The following is a 16,728-nucleotide window of genomic DNA, read 5'->3' on the forward strand; positions in this document are numbered from 1 at the left end:
TGTTCCCTGATTTCTATCTTGATCTTCATTCTGCTAGTATCTGTAAGGTTCCATCTTTCTAACGTACTTCTATAACTTCCCTTGCCGGATTAAAGTCTCCACTTGGAACCTACAGTACTTATTCTTGTTTCTTCTTTCTACTAGAGTGCTAATTAGCTTCGACCATTGCAGGGAGGGATTGTTCCTTATCTGCATAAGGACTTGCTCAATTGGCATTATTAGAGGAGTGAAGTTGGTGAACTTTGGCTTCTTGTCCAGAAGTTCCTTCTTTTTCCCTATGGTCTACCCAGCATTTCGTGTCTTTTGTTCTTGTCGTGATTTCTGCTTTTTCCTTCGTCTCTCTTCCTTTTTCCTTTCATTTCTTTTGTGAGCACTGCGTCTTCTGCATTTATGTACTTCTGAGCTTTTCGAAGCAACTCTGCGACTATTTTTGGTGGACTTCTAGTGATTGAAAAGAAGAAATCTCCGGGCAACAACCCTACCTGGAAAGTTGTTAAGATAACTTGATCTTCAGCTTTGTTTACCAGCAGTAGCTCCTTATTGAATCGGGTAACATACTGTCTTAAAGATTCTCCTTCTGTTTGTTGAATGTTGAGAAGATGGACAGTAGGCTTTTTGTGTCTTTGCCCTCCAATGAAATGACGAACAAATCCCTTGCTGAGTTGTTCGAAATTTGCAATAGTTCTTAGGGGTATCTTGCTAAACCACACTCTGGCTGCTCCCTTCAGTATTGTTGGGAATGCCCTACACATCACTTTGTCCGGGGTCATCTGCAATAACATCAGCGTCTTGAATGATTCGATGTGATCCAAGGGATCCTTGGAACCGTCATACAACTTTAACTATGGGAGACGAAATTTTGGTGGGAGGGGATGATTCAATACTTCAGTAGTAAATGGCGAGTCTGTCCTGCGAATTAACCCATCCAAATTTTCTCCGCCTTTATCCTTCATAGCACTCTTTTGTTCGTCCATCTCCTTCCTTATGTTGCAAAGCTCATTCTCCACCCTGGTGGAATCTTCTCCTGAGGTCCTGTCTCACCTGTTGGCTTGAGAGTTTGATTCTTCTTCATTTTGATTTTCACCTGTTTACCTACGTTCGGAATTTTGGGATTCCATTGTCTTTCGTAGCTCTTCATTATAGTGAGTCAACTCTTCCAATTAGCCAAGAAGGCTTGGATTTGTTGTTATTGCACAGCATCTGGCTGATGTGCAATCTTTGCTTCCATCTCGTACTTCAAGGAACTCTTTTGTCACTGGGAAAGATGACTTGAATGATTAGCATTCTCACAGACAACGCCAAACTAATGATGTAAAAAAACAGCAGTTGAGCTCCTCATCGTAGCGGATGGATGAAGCTGTGATTAGGGTCATCTCTGTTGGAGGAAAACCTGCAAAATGAATTGCGTGGAAGAGTAACACGCCAGTGTGGTGTTAGCCAAACCACCTCCAATGCTTAAGTCAGTAAGGGAGAAAGATTCCAGAGAGAAAATGAGTGGAGAGTGATTTCGTAGAGTATTTGTGTGTACCTTTAACTTCTATTACCTTCTTTTTTGTAGTTGTGTGCCTCATTAATGGGCAATGAATCGTTTTATTTATGCTCAACGGCTAGTGCGTTACAGAATCTTTGTCTAAAGTTCACAACTCATTTTGTGATCGTTGCTCCGTCCATTATGTTTTGTCATCAATAAGCATAATAAATGCGTAATGTCTTCTCTGGGTTAATGACGATCATAAATTTCTAACTCATCAACTCTAGTTAGGCCTTGAAGAGCCCAAGTCTTACAACTAGAATATGGGCTTGAAAAATGACAAAAAAAATAGCCTTCAACAAGTGTTAACATTTCTTTGAAGAATTTAGCACCAAGTTTCACAAGATTTTAGCCACACAACTCCTTAGGGTGGTACATTCTTGTATGAAACTTTATCACTTATGCTTCTTTTTTTAATTGTTCCTTTTTTGTTGATTTGTCTTGCATTTTTTTTATCGGGTCATATTGTGACAGCCTTTCATTGATAGCAAAATTCTTACAGTAACATTTGCCTTCATATGGTAGCATTGTCTTCGTACAGTGACGTTCTCGTGGTGACATTCACCTTCATTTGGTAGCTTTGTGTTCCATTGATAACAATGTTCATATAGTGATGTTTGCCTTCATATGATGCCATCTTTGTGTAGCGATGTTCTCACTGTAATATTTGCCTTCATCTGGTCACTATGCATTCCATTAATGGAAACATTCTTACAATGTTTGCTTTCATATGGTGGCATTATCTTTGTGCAATAACATTCTCACAGTGACGTTCTCTTTCATTTGGTGACTTTGCATTCCATTGATAGCAACGTTCTTACAGTGATGTTTGCCTTTATATGATAGTATTTTCTTCTTGCAACAATGTTCTTAAAGTGACGTTCGCCTTCATTTGGTGACTTTGCATTCCATTGATGGCAACATTCTTATTTGCTTTCGTATGTTAACATTGTATTCTTGTAGCTACATTCTTACAACGGAGTTTTAGGACGTATGTGATTCATGTTAGGAACATATGTTATCATGTATTGGCTGATTCTTTGATAAAACGCACTTTACTTGTATTTGGGTAGATGTAGGATGTGTTTAATACTTCAAGAAATAAGGTTTCAAGTTCAAGTGTTAAAACCATGCAAGTTTGTCCAAGAATCAAGCAATGAAGTGCTGGTTTTTAAAGCTCGACAACTAACTCGACAGCTAGTATCTATCGAGATTTAAAAAACTATCTAAACACGAAACTCGACTGCTGCTCGACAGATAGGGTATCTATTGAGAATTATGAAAATCATATTTTCAATTTTGATTTCATGCCAATCTGTGAGTATGTGTTTGGGCTTTCTTTTCTCACAACCCTAAACATATATAAGGATTATTTTAAGGACCGTCACAAAGAGCATAATTGCACGTGTGAAGCAAAGAGTTGTTCATGCAAATTGTGACCGGAAACGTAGTTTGTCTTAGTTCATCTTGAAAAAGCTGCTGTGTTTGTACACCGTAGGGTTTTGTGACCAAGCAACTTTGTGATCTTCATCGCGTAATGAACTGAAGAACTTTGCAGCCAATATCCTTCTCAAGTTGGTGATCAAGTCGCATACTAGGATTCACGCATCTATTGGTTAATCACGTACTGGGAGTCATGCATTAAAAGGAGAGATTGTCACTATAGAACAAGTCCAATTAAGTATTGGGGTAAGAGTTCAACTGTAGGTTGGTATAAGGTACTGAGATTTTTTTACTTGTAACCGCTTGTTGTGATAATAGTGAATTCTCGGGAGCGGTGACCTTAAAATCACTCGATGGGATTTTTGCCTTGGAGGTTTTCCCCATTAAAAAAAAAATCACCTTGTCAAATTTATTTTCCTCTGCATTTTATTTCTAGTTGGTGATTTGTTTGTGCTACCACGTACATTGCATGTTAATTTGATTAATTAATAAACTTAGGTAATTAATCAATTAATTCATGACAAGGGATCAATGCATTTTTGGCCTATCATGGAGTTTGCCAACAATTGGCATCTTTGCATTCCATTATTAGCAATGTTCTTACTAAGGGTGTTTGCGATACGGTTTGGTGTAGTTTTGGGTTATTTTTAACATCGCACTTTGTGGTACGATTTAGCCAAACTATAACTACACTGCATATCAATTTTGCAGTCATATGTGCGGTGCGGTATGATTCGTTGTAATGTACAAGGCGCAATTGAGTCAGTTTCGAGTTGGTATATTTTTCAAGATGTCATGGCCAATTATTAGTTTACTATTAATAACCATGACAATATAGCAATAAGTTTAAAAATATATATAACATGTGTAAAAAAAAAAACCAACAAAATACATACAAAACAAAATAATAATTCATGACTATAAACCATACACAATTATATTAAACAAATATAACATGTAATACAAAAATGCTTAACAAGCAACAACCATAAGATCCATATATAATAGTGTACCATATACGCTAATAGTCATACCTACTGAGAGTGAAAGGGTATTGGGAGAGAACACCGAGAGTGAGATGGAGAAGTGAATGAGGTTTTCATCTTTTGATTTTGTATTTAACCAAAATGAAGTTGTTTTCAACGTGAAACTGGAACATACTAACGCTCGACTAACCACTTATTTTATATAATATTAAATTATATATATATATATATATATATATATGAGTGCAGTGCGGTGCAGTTCATTGTCAATTGCGGTGCGATGTGCTTACTCCATTTTGCAAGTGATTTTTGTCAGTTTGGGTGCGGTTGTACAGTTTGGTGAACACCTCTAATTCTTATGGTTAATCTCTAATTTTGTTTGTTGCCAATTTTTCCAAAAAACAATTGCCTTAACCCAAAAAAAGCTTGGAATCCAATTTTAAAATCATTATCAAGATATTGATAATGGAGTCAATTTAAACTAATTGAATGGTCAAGAACAAAGTAGAAAAAACAACACTAGCTTGGACCTGCTTTGATTGGTTTAAACCCTAATTAATTGAAACAAGTTCTGAGTTAGCCAAAGATCTAACCATTCGATTAGATTAAATTGAACACCAATAGGAAGATGGTGAAATTTCCTTTTCAACAATTGCTCATAGTGTTCAGCAACAAGTATGAGTAAAGTTCCACATTGAATAATGATGAGAAGAATGAGTAGTTAATATAACATATTTTTTTGGGCTAAGACCTTTTGGTTAAAATGTGATTCTTTATGTTATATTAATTACTCAAAGACTATCCTCAATGTTTTTATCTCCCCAACAAGTGGTAGCAGAACCAATGGTGATGTGAGGCAAAAGAGGTGTGTTAGGACATATATGTTTCACTTGTTTAAAACATATGTCATTCTTTTATGTAATTGGCTAATCCTTTGACAAAACGCACTTTACTTGTAATTGGATAGATTTAGGATGTGTTTAATACTTCACGAAACTGTGTTTCAAGATCAAGTGTTGAAGTCATCAAGTCTGTCCAAAACACAAGCTGAAAAGTGCAAGATCATTAAATCTCGACAACTAGCATGTGTCGAGGTTTAAAGAGTTGTTCCAGTCCCGTGGCTCGACAGCTTCTCGATAGCATCTCGATACATTTATCTGTCGAGGTTTAAGAAAAATAGATTCTGAGTTCTGTTTTGATTCCAATCCGTGGATGTGTCTTTGGGCCTTCTTTTCTCTTAACCCTAGATATATAAAATGATTATTTTAAGGGCCGTCAAAGTGGAAGAAAGTTGCATAAGCATTGAGAAATCCTTGTTCATGCTAATTGTGACTTGAGACAAAGTTCTTGCCCTAGTTCATCTCTCTTGTGAAAAAGTTGCTGTGTCTTTGCACCATAGGGTTTTGTAACCAAGTATCTTCTTGATCTTCATCGTGTGGATGAATTGAAGAACTTTACAGCCAACAATCTTCTCTAGTTGGTGATTGAAGTCGCGTACTGGGATCCGCGCAATTGGTTAGTCACGTACTTGGAAGCCATGCATTGAAAGGAGAAATTGTCACTACAGAACAAGTCTAATTAGGTATTGGGGTAAGGATTCAACTGTAGGTTGGTAAGGTACTTGGGATTCCTTTACTTGTAACCGCTTGTTGTGATAATAGTAGAATTTCAAGAGTGGTGACCTTAAAATCACCCGGTGGAGTTTTTGTCATGTAGATTTTTTCCATTCGTAAACAAATCACCGTGTCAATTTATTTTCCGTTGCATACTCAGTTTATTTGGTAATTTGTTTGTGCTATCACGCAATTTGCATGTTAACTTGATTAATTAATAACTTGGCTAATTAATCAATTAATCCATCACAATGGGTCAATACATTTTTTGCCTATCAAGGTGGCTAGATTATCAAGGTTCCTTTCGAAGTTAGAGCCGGAATATGGAATACATACTTGGAGCCTTTTTGCAAATGGAGCAAGGACGGGTCTATTTCATAGTTAGAATAGAGACAGTATACAACACAAAGCAAAGCCCATAAAAGCCTACACAAACTATCTAGAAAAAAGGCATAGCAAAGAAGTATTACCACCAATGGTGCTAGACAATGGTGAAGTGTGAGGTTTCCATGGATAAAAGACGTGCGAAGTTGACAAGTGAAGGCTCATGGATGATGTACTAGTGAAGGAAAAAACCCATTTGGCAAGAGAGAATGAGTATGACTTTTTCATGACACATGAAGAGGTCTTGAAACCCATAAAGAGATAGAGACTCAGATGTGAGGGAGAGATTGTTGTGTTACATGTATGAGTAAAATCCTACATTGAATAGTGATAAGAAGAATTGTGGTTAATATAAAATATTTTTTTGGGTTTAGGCCTTTCAGGTTAAAATGCCTCTATATGTTATACTGATTATTCAAGGAAGCTTCCCAATGTGTTTATCTCCCCAACAAGTGGTATCAAAGCTCATGGTTGTTTGGGGTAAAGGTGGAAAGATTATCAAGGTTCCTTTCTTAGTTGGAACAGGAACAAGAACAGGATGTGTGTACTTAGAGCCCTTTCACAAATGGAGTAGGGATGGGTCTCTTTCGCAGTTAGAGCGGACACAATATATTGTACGAAACAAGATAAATAAAAGCCCACACAAACAATCTTAAAAAAATGCCTAACAAATGAAGATTATTGTCAACAGTGCTAGACAACAATGAGATGTGAGGTTCCCATTGATAAAAGAGGTGTGGGGATAACATGTGGAGGCACATGGTTGATGCACTAGTGAAGGAAAAAAGCCCCTTAGGTAAGGGGGTAAGCAGGATTTGTTCATGACCCACAGAGCAACTCACTCTTAAGGTTGAGATTGTTGGATGTACACGTGCCCACATTAAATAATGATGAGAAGAATGAATGGTTAATATAAAATAATTTTTTGGGCTTAGGTCTTTTGGGTTAAAGTGTGTTTCTATATGTTATATTAATTATTCAAGGGGTCTTAAAAAATGCCTAACAAAGGAGGATTATTGTAAATGGTGCTAGACAATGGTAAGGTGCGAGGTTTCCATGGATGAAAGACGTGTGGGGTTGACATGTGGAGGCCTCTGGATGATGCAATAGTGAAGGAAAAAACTCATTAGGTAAGAGGAAGTTAGTAGAACTTGTTCGTGACCCGCAGATAGGTCTTGAAGCCCACAAAGAGGCAGAGACTCACATGTGATTAGGAGATTGTTAGGTATACAAGTATGATGAAGTCCCACATTGAATAATGATGAGAAGAATGAGTAGTTAATATAACATAATTAAGTACAAACCCATTGGACTTAGGCCTTTTGGGTTAAAGTGTATCTCTATATATTATATTAATTATTCAAGGAAGCTTTTCAAGGTATTTATCTCTCCCAACAAATGGTATTAGAGTCCATGGTGGTGTGGGGCAAATATGACAAGATTATCTAAGTTCCTTTCGTAATTGGAGTGGGAACGGGGTGTATGTACTTAGAGCCCTTTTGCAAATGGAGCAAGGACTATATATTGCACCAAGTAAGCTCATAAAGCTCACTCAAATTGATGACGCAAAAAATCAACAGTTGAGCTCTTCATCGTAGCGGATGGACGATGCTGTGAATGGGGTCGTCTTTATAGATGGAAAACCTACATAACAAATTGGGTGGAAGTGTAACACGCCGATGTGGCGTCAGCCAAACCGCTTCTGATACTTAAGTCAGTAAGGGAGAAAGATTCTAGAGAGAAAATGAGTAGAGAGTGATTTCGTAGAGTATTTGTGTGTATCTTTAACTTCTGTTACCTTCTCTTTTTTATAGTTGTGTGCCTCATTAATGGGCAATGAATCATTGTATTTATGCCCAACTACTAGTGCATTACAGAATCTTTGTTTGAAGTTCACAGCTCATTCTGTGACCGTTGCTCCGTTCTTTACGTTCATCATCAATGATCGTAATAAATGCGTAACATCTTCTTTGGGTGAATGACAATCTTCTCGTAGTGACGACCATAAATTCCTGACTCATTACAAATGATCTTGGAAAAAGGCCCAATAAAGAAGTATTATTGCTAATGGTGCTAGACAACGGTGAGGTGCAAGGTACCCATGAAGGATAAAAGACATGCGAGGTTGGCACATGGAGCCCATGGATGATACACTAGTGAAGGAAATAGCTCATTAGGCAAGAAGGAGCGAGTAAGACTTGTTCATGACCCATAGAGAGGTCTTGAAGCCCATAGAGAGATAGAGATTGACACGTGAGGGGGAGATTGTTGGATTTACACATGTGAGTGAAATCTCATATTGAATAATGATGAGAAAAATGAGTAGTTAATATAGTATAATTAAGCACATACCCATTGGAGCTTAGGCATTTTGGGTTAAAATATGTCTCTATATATTATATTAATTTTTCAAGAAAACTTTCTGATACGCCAAGAATGTATTGACCCCTTGTGATGAATTAACCAATTAATTAGCCAAGTTGATTAATTAATTAGATTAACATACAATATGCGTGGCAGCACAAACAAATCACCAATTAAAATAAAATGCAGTAGAAAATAAAGTTGACACAATGATTTGTTTACGAATAGGAAAAACCTCCAGGACAAAAACCCCACCAGGTGATTTTAAGGTCACTACTCCCAAGAATTTACTATTATCATAACAAGCGGTTACAAGTAAAGGAATCTCAGTACCTTATACCAACCTACAGTTAAACCCTTACCCCAATATTCAATTGGACTTGTTCTATAGTGACAATCTCTCCTTTTAATGCACGGCTCCCAGTACGTGACTAACCAATAGATGCATGGATCCCAATATACGACTTAATCACCAACTTGAGAAGGATGTTGGCTGCAAAGTTCCTCAGTTCATCACACAATGAAGATCACAAAGCTACTTGGTCACAAATCCCAACGGCATACAAACATAGTAGCTTCTTCAAGAGAAAGAAGAACTATGGCAAATTAGGTTTCCGATCACAATTTGCATGAAGAACACTTTGTTTCACACTCGTGCAATTGTGCAACCTATGATGACCCTTAAAATAATCCTTATATATGTTTGAGGTTGTGAGAAAAGAAAGCCTAAACATATATTCATGAATTGGATGAAAATCAGAACTAAAAATCTGTTTTTCATAAATCTCGATAGATACCCTATCTATCGAGCAGCTGTCGAGCATCGGGATAGAATAGCTTTTTAAACCTCGATAGATGCTAGCTATCGAGATTTAAAAACCAACACTTCTTCGCTTGTTCCTTGGATAGATTTGCATGGCTTTAACACTTGAACTTGAAACATTGTTCCTTGAAGTATTAAACACATCCTAGATCTACCCAATTACAAGTAAAATGTGTTTTGTCAAAGGATTAACCAATATATGATGACATATGTTCCTAACATGAAACACATATGTCCTTACACTTTTCAATATATTTTTCTCCTCAACAAGTGATGTCAGAGCCCATGTTAGTGTGGGGCAAACGTGGCAAGATTATCAAGGTTCCTTTCGTAGTTAGAGTGGGAACTGGATGTGTGTATTTGTAGCTCTTTTGCAAATGGAGCAAGTAAGGTCTCTTTCACAGTTTGAACGAAAACGGTCTATTGCACCATACAAGTGTTAGGATGTGTGCCCTTAAATCCTATTGTATGATGATATGTATGACTTAATGTTGTAATTAATAGAGTTATTTTATTATTATCTAAAATAATGGTAATATGAATATTTGGACATTATCATATAGTCCATGAGATGCATAGTATGTGATTTAGTCATAGAAGATATAAATTACAAGTTCTTTGTAAACTCGGAATTTTAGTTCATAGTCGGTGATGAAATTGGACATTTCATCTGCAAAGACTATAACGTATCAACTAAGATAAGACTTCTAATTGGTATGTTGATATGTTTTAAGAGTTAAGACATATTGAACTGGACCGATGTGAGATTTATTATTCTCCTAACAACTGTCAAATGAATAATAAATCTCACGACTTCTATTTATATGAATTCTTAATCTTGAGAGAATAATGGACTTGATCATGAGGTGTAGGTTGCTTTGACATATCAGGACTGAGATCTAAAGTCACGATCAAAACCTCAATATGTTGGACAGCCACATTCACTGTTGATGGAACATATATTCTCAGGATGGAATTCATAATCTCTTAACGGAGGTATAAAATATTCTTTTGAGATAAGTTTAATGGTTTTTGTTATTCAGAATGTTAGGTCTAACCACTTTAGTAAGAAGTTACTAAAGTATATATTTATGAAATTTCATAAATATATGATAAATAACTTAAAGAATTAAACCGGGTACTCAAAAATTAAGATATAGTAATCTTCAAAGTGGCAGTCAACATTCATAATTTTGTATTACTACGAATATTTTATGAAGGGGTTGCATGTACAATATAGTCTTGGGATATAATTTATGAATAAGGCCTAGAGTGCAATTATATTTATATAATGTTATTAAATATAATTAATGGTAACTTTGGACTTGTCAAGAGTTGACAGAAAAACTCAAGGCCTATTGGAGCTAGTGTCTTATTGGTCCCTTTTGATCCCACTCCAGGCCACACACTTAAGCCCAATTGGAATGATCCAAAAGGTTAGCCCAATTAGATAATCAGTTAGATATTAAGGGAGAAACATACAAAATTTTAAGACACATTATAGTGAAATGGTGTGTGTGTGAGTGGAAGCCACTCTCTTATTCTCCCTTGAACTGATTGAGAGACCACACTTCTTGGGAGTAGAATTGGAGTAAAAATTAAAAGTATTCCCAAATACATCTAATCTTTGGTTTTGAATTTCACCACACACCAAGGTACGCTCTCTTATTCTTAAATTCTAAAATTTACATAGTATATGTTATTAATTGCGAATGAAGTAGATCCGTTAATTTTTTGTTGCATATGCTTTGTATGAAATACAAACCATGTTTTTCCAACAACAAGGCCCATAAAAGCCCACACAAATGATCTTGAAAAAATATCCAATAAAGTTGGATTATTGTCAATGGTGCTAGACAACAGTGAGATGTGAGGTTCCCATGCATGAAAGACGTGTGGAGTTGACACGTGGAGGCCCATGAATGATGCATTAGTGAAGGAAAAAACTTATTAAGTAAGAGAAAGTGAGTAAGACCTGTTCATGACCCACAAAGAGGTCTTGAAACTCATAAAGAGGTAAAGACTCACATGGGAGGAGGAGATTATTGGATGTACACATGTCAGTAAAGTTCCACATAAAAGAATGAGTAGTTTTTTTTTTTTTTTTTGAGAAACAAGAATGAGTAGTTAATATAACATAATTGAACATATACTCATTGACCTTAAACCTTTTGGATTAAAATATGTCTTTATGTGTTATATTAATTATTCGAGGAAGCTTCCTAAAGTATTTCTCTCTCCCATGATATAGGCCTAAAAAAAGAAAAAACTTAGGAAGAGCAAAGATAGTGTGAAATCATAAATAGATTGGTACATGCACCAAAACTTTTTTTTTTTTTTTGACTTTATCAATATTAACCCTATCTTTCCGATGATTCCATAGAATGCTCAAATTATTCCGCATAAAAAAATGCTCAAATTGGAGATTGTCCTATTTAGTATACCATTTTAAACATATTTTTTTTTTCAAACAACATTACATATATTTCTACACAACTTTTTTATTCACATATATTTTTTTAAAAATTAAAAATTATTATTTAAATAGCTCCAACAGCCAGTCCCGCCAAAATGCGCGTCAAAGGTAAGCAGTCACGCAAATGAGGAAGGAGCTTTTTCCGGTAGCTTCTCCAAGAAGCTTTGCGAGGTACAACCGCACAAGTCACGCGATGTGAAGTTTTGTCTGCCACTCTCCCTCCCACTTTGCCTCTTTATGGCCTGGCGTACAGGTCTAACATTGGACTCTCCGCTTTTCTTGGCTTTACACGTTTCATCTGACTCTGCTTTTCTCTCTTGCCTAGACTGCTAGACATCCATTTTTCTCGCTTGATCTTTCTTTACCATTTTCATTCCTTTTCCACTTTCACACACGAAAAGCACAAAAGAAAAAGGACTACTCCTCCTTGAAAATACACGTCCCCAGGGAGTGACTGGGTTTTGGGATTTTGCTACAAGCTTGTTCATTTATTTTTGAAAGACCGTTATTTTTCTGTGTCACTCTTTCTTGGTAAAAAAAAGCCTACATCTCCAACCCCCACAAAAGAACACAACCACCATTCTCAAGTATTTTTCTCATTTCCACCATTTTAGTATAGGCAAACTCTTTTTCTTTTTCTTTTTTTACCTCTTCCTTTACATTTTGGTGAAGTGAAGTGTGCGTGTTTATCTTTGCCTCTTTGTGTTTAATTACTACGTAATTTCATATTGTGTTCGCTATTTGTTAGGTTAGCCTTCACATTTTTCTCAACAAAAAAAAAAAGGGGGGGATTAGCCTTCGCATGTTTTTTTTTTTAAATATATTTCAGAATTTTTGTTCAGTGAAACTTGTCTAATTTTCATTGTTCTCTGAATAATAATAGTTGGACTTATTAAGTAGCACTAGACAACTTGTGAATGTTTGAACATTTTCCACTTTTACACCATCTTTTTTTTTTTTTTTTTTTGGAAAGGACTTATACTTTTACACCATGTTAAGGCCGTGACTTTTGGCAAAATTCAATTCCAAATTAATTCGATTGGCAACTTGTTTCTGGAATCTTTTGCAACCAATAAAAAATGCACATTGCTTGCTATCAAACCACGTGCAATTTCTTTGCAAATCCGGGTGGCATAATACAACCATAAGGGCCCCCAGTTTTGGTTAGCACCAAAAAAAAAAAAAAAAAAAAACACGTGCAATTTCTTTAGCCCGATTAGCTGTTATGTTTGTCATGCTTTCAAATGATACATATATCACTGACTTTGGTGCTTTGGTCTCTAGCCAGCTCAAGCACTTGTCACTAGACTCACTACTAAGCTCGACGGACCCAGGTGGGGCCCGGGCACCCCTGGGTCCAATTTTTTTTTTAATAGTTATAATTTTTTTTTATTTTTGTAGTGGCCCATTTTTTCACAATAAGCTTAATTAGCCTCGTTTAAATAGTAACTATCTAATTAAAAAAACTTAATAAATATAGTAAAAATATTCACAATGACGATTGTATTTTAGTACACAAAAAAACTATATTACCACCAAAGACCCAAAATTTTATGTGTTATATCTCTTCTTTGAATTTAAAAATTCAAATTCTCTCGCTTCTTTTATTATTTTAATGAATTTTTTATATTATTTTAAATGAAAATATAAAAAATAGAACATTTGATATTGAGTGTATCGTAAAGTGACGTAGTGAAATAGATAAAGTAATTATTTGAAATGCTAAAAACTAAAATTTTTTGCACCACCAATGTGAATGTTCTAACTTCAACCAAAAAAAAATCCTAGCCAACCTTATATTAAAAAAAGACATTATTTTATTTTTGTTTGTCTTTGTTGATAAATGATTGTATTTTAATGTATCTAGAAACAACGATTTTGAGTATTTATAATTTTTTTAATATTATATAGATGTCTATTTAGAGTTTTTCTTTCTTTATACTCCGGTGTCTGCTAGTTTAAAATCCTGAGTCTGTACTTGCTTCCCAGAGAATGGCTCCACAAGCTGTCTCCATTGATCTGCTGGTCTGGGTAGGCTGATGGCACCATTGGACCAACCATCACCAAGGGCCAGAATCCCGACATGGCCTTCACTAGCTCTTCCACATTCAATTAACAAAATGAGAATGATATACAACTTATAATACAGTTCTTGCTACTCGGCATATAAAGCTAAGAATGTAGAATTTGATAGATTTGACTCCAAATTTTGTTCATTTCTGACTTCAATAAAGGCGTAAAAGACATGATATCCAAATTTTTAATCTATATTATTTATTTCATGCTTATACACTGTTCAATATTGTCCTGAATATATTGAGAAGCTCTAAATTCATTGGAAATTCCTTGGGTCTTCTGATCTCATCTTATATTAAAAATTCAATATATATATATATATAGACAAACATATATTTCTTCCTATTCCATATATCACTCTCTTAAACCTCATTTGTTTTCTCAATTCCCGCGATTGGCTCTCGGCTTCAATTTATTTATAGCAAATTACTTAATAATGCTATGCCACTGATGATTTATTTAACCATGTTCATATAAATCAATGTTTCCAAAATATGTTTCTTCCTAGCATCCATTCTCAACAACAGAAAACAACCTATGCTACGGCCCAAAAAAAAAACCCTACCATTTGATGCGAGTAGTTTTTATTTATTTTTTATTTTTTTTTTTTAAGGAAAATGTGAGTAGTTTAGTTAAATATAAGGTTTAACTATAAGGGTTGTGAGTAAAATATAAGAAAGTTACCTCACTTTCCAACTCTTAAGAACTGTAACAAAACACCCGGTCATTTTTCTCCAAACAGCCAAAATTTTCCATGATCATTGCCAAGAATTTTTATCAGATGTTCCTTAAAAATCATAAATTACACAATCTAATAAAAAGAAAAATTCATATATTGACAACAACAACAATAAAAAAACATGCAAATACTTAAAGTTTACAATTTCCTTCTACGAGTTTTCATATTTTAAAATCGTTGCATGATAGTCTCATTATCAATGCTACAAGCTACATCCCTTTCAATGTACACGACTAAGTAATGTTATAATTTTTTGGGCTTGCTATGTTATAATATTTTTTTCAAATTTTAATTCAAAAAAAAAATTTTGACTTTTTCTTTTTGCTTGAAAGCCCCAATATATTGTTAAGTAGAACAAATTATGGAGCAAAGTTTAATTTTATTGGCATAAAAAAACTGAGGGTATTTCCAAATATTTTTTGAACGGTAGACAAGTATAAAATTTTAAATTATTATATATATAAAAAAAAATTCAGGTCAGGTTGTCCTGTGACCACCCAGGCCTTCAAGTGCCGCCCCTGACTGCCAAAAAAGCCTAATTACTTGAAGGTTGCGCAAGAAAACTAGGCAAGTAAGAAAGGCCTAGTGAAGGTAGTCCAGGCAACAACACAGGCCCAGTTTCTTGCTTCACTGGCAAATTAAGTCAGGCGACAATGATCGATATGCCATTACATGGAGCATACAGAAGCTGAGTTTGTCAAGAATACTGCTCCACAAATGCCAAATTGCCTGGTCACATCAAGAGCCCATGGAAGCAAAGAGTCATACACAATACAGTTTACTGGTGAGTCTGAATCTTTGAATTTTGATATGAGCTCTGATAGAGTTTTTGAACCAACTGATTTGAACGACTCTAAGTAGGCTTCTGTACTAGGAGTTTGCCTATATCCACCTTCATCATAGCCATCTGAGATGGGCTCAACACCGACAGTGGTTGCATGAATGGACTTGACTGTGTAATGGGTTGTGGCTAGAGTGGCCTTGAGACCTTTGGAGGCCGAACGTTTGGCAAACTGGAGGAGTGGGTTTATGTGGCTTTCAGCAGGATAAGTGCGCACAACAACTGACCTTTTTGGTTGCTCATTTTTCTTTGTTTTATTCAGGGATGTACCCTGATTGATGAATAGAAGACAACACTTACAGGCCCAGCTAGAGGTGCCTTGAACTAATTTACCATGGAAAATTATGACTGAATATTGAAAAAGTGGTTCACCCTTTTGATTGGCCAAACTTGGTGAATGAGCTATGAAATAGAAATGCTGATAAGGTATTTCCTCAATATATTTCGAGGAATACATTGGAAAATTATTGGTTTTCTTTTATTCTTTTTTTTTTATACGGAAAATTATTGGTTTTCAAATAAACTGGAATTGGACCCACCAATTTGTTGGTTTGCTTATACGTGTCAGTCAATTTAATCTGATCAAAGAAGCCAGTCTTAGGATTGGCCAGTGTTAATTTTGAGGCAAGGTCCACTATATAATCTAATCAAGTTGGATGGATAATATTAATCTTCTTTACTTCCACTGTTAAAGTTGCATTGCATTATTACAGTCCCATGTCAGAGAAATTCAAAACGCTGTATTTATTTATTTATGAGAATTTCGCGTTCAAAATGTATTTGTCTCATACGAATTTTCAACGACTAAATATTCTACATGCTGACTAATTAAGGAAATTATGTATTCAAAGTGTTGGTTCACAAAATACCTTGATTAGGTGCTTAGGGGATGATGTTAACCTTTTTTTTTTTTTCTTAGTAAAGAAGATTTTATTGAAAGAAAGCCCACAACTAGAACAGGATCGCTTCCCAATTTCCATTTCTTTCCACTAAATTTTGCAAAACAAGCCCCCTAAGTTGAAATTCTATTATATCTATAAAAAAAAAATTAAAAAAAAGAGAGTAAAAAGTAGTATTATAATTTGATAATTAAAAGAGGACAGATTTGTACCTAGAAGAAACACTAGAATGTGTTAGTTGAGCAATAAGACTCTGGGCAACACATGTTTATTTTCTATAACATAAACATTTTCATTCCCATTTTTTTTTAGTAAGGAATTTTAAAGGTTGCTGAACATGTAAAATTATTTTCTATCTGGAGCATTTGTGATTCACAATAGAATCTGAGCCTCCAGGAGGAGAGTCTAGAGGGAGATTTTGTAAAAGCTTAAAAAAAGGCCACGATTTCCAATTCCTAGAAATGTTTAAAACGTTCTTTATTATTTCCAGTCACCTTCTCAGTGGTGTACTGGTGCAATTGTTGCACACTTGGACAGAAGTACAACATATTTG

The 16,728-nt window shown here is 35.2% G+C and overlaps 1 pseudogene; it reads right to left on the reverse strand.

Annotated features, from left to right (window-relative positions):
- Positions 1–275: 275 nt before the first annotated feature.
- LOC142632913 (UDP-glycosyltransferase 74F2-like) lies at positions 276–15,733 on the reverse strand (annotated as a pseudogene).
- Positions 15,734–16,728: the final 995 nt, after the last annotated feature.

This window comes from Castanea sativa, chromosome 4, assembly GCF_040712315.1.
Source record: "Castanea sativa cultivar Marrone di Chiusa Pesio chromosome 4, ASM4071231v1".
Lineage (NCBI taxonomy): Eukaryota > Viridiplantae > Streptophyta > Magnoliopsida > Fagales > Fagaceae > Castanea > Castanea sativa.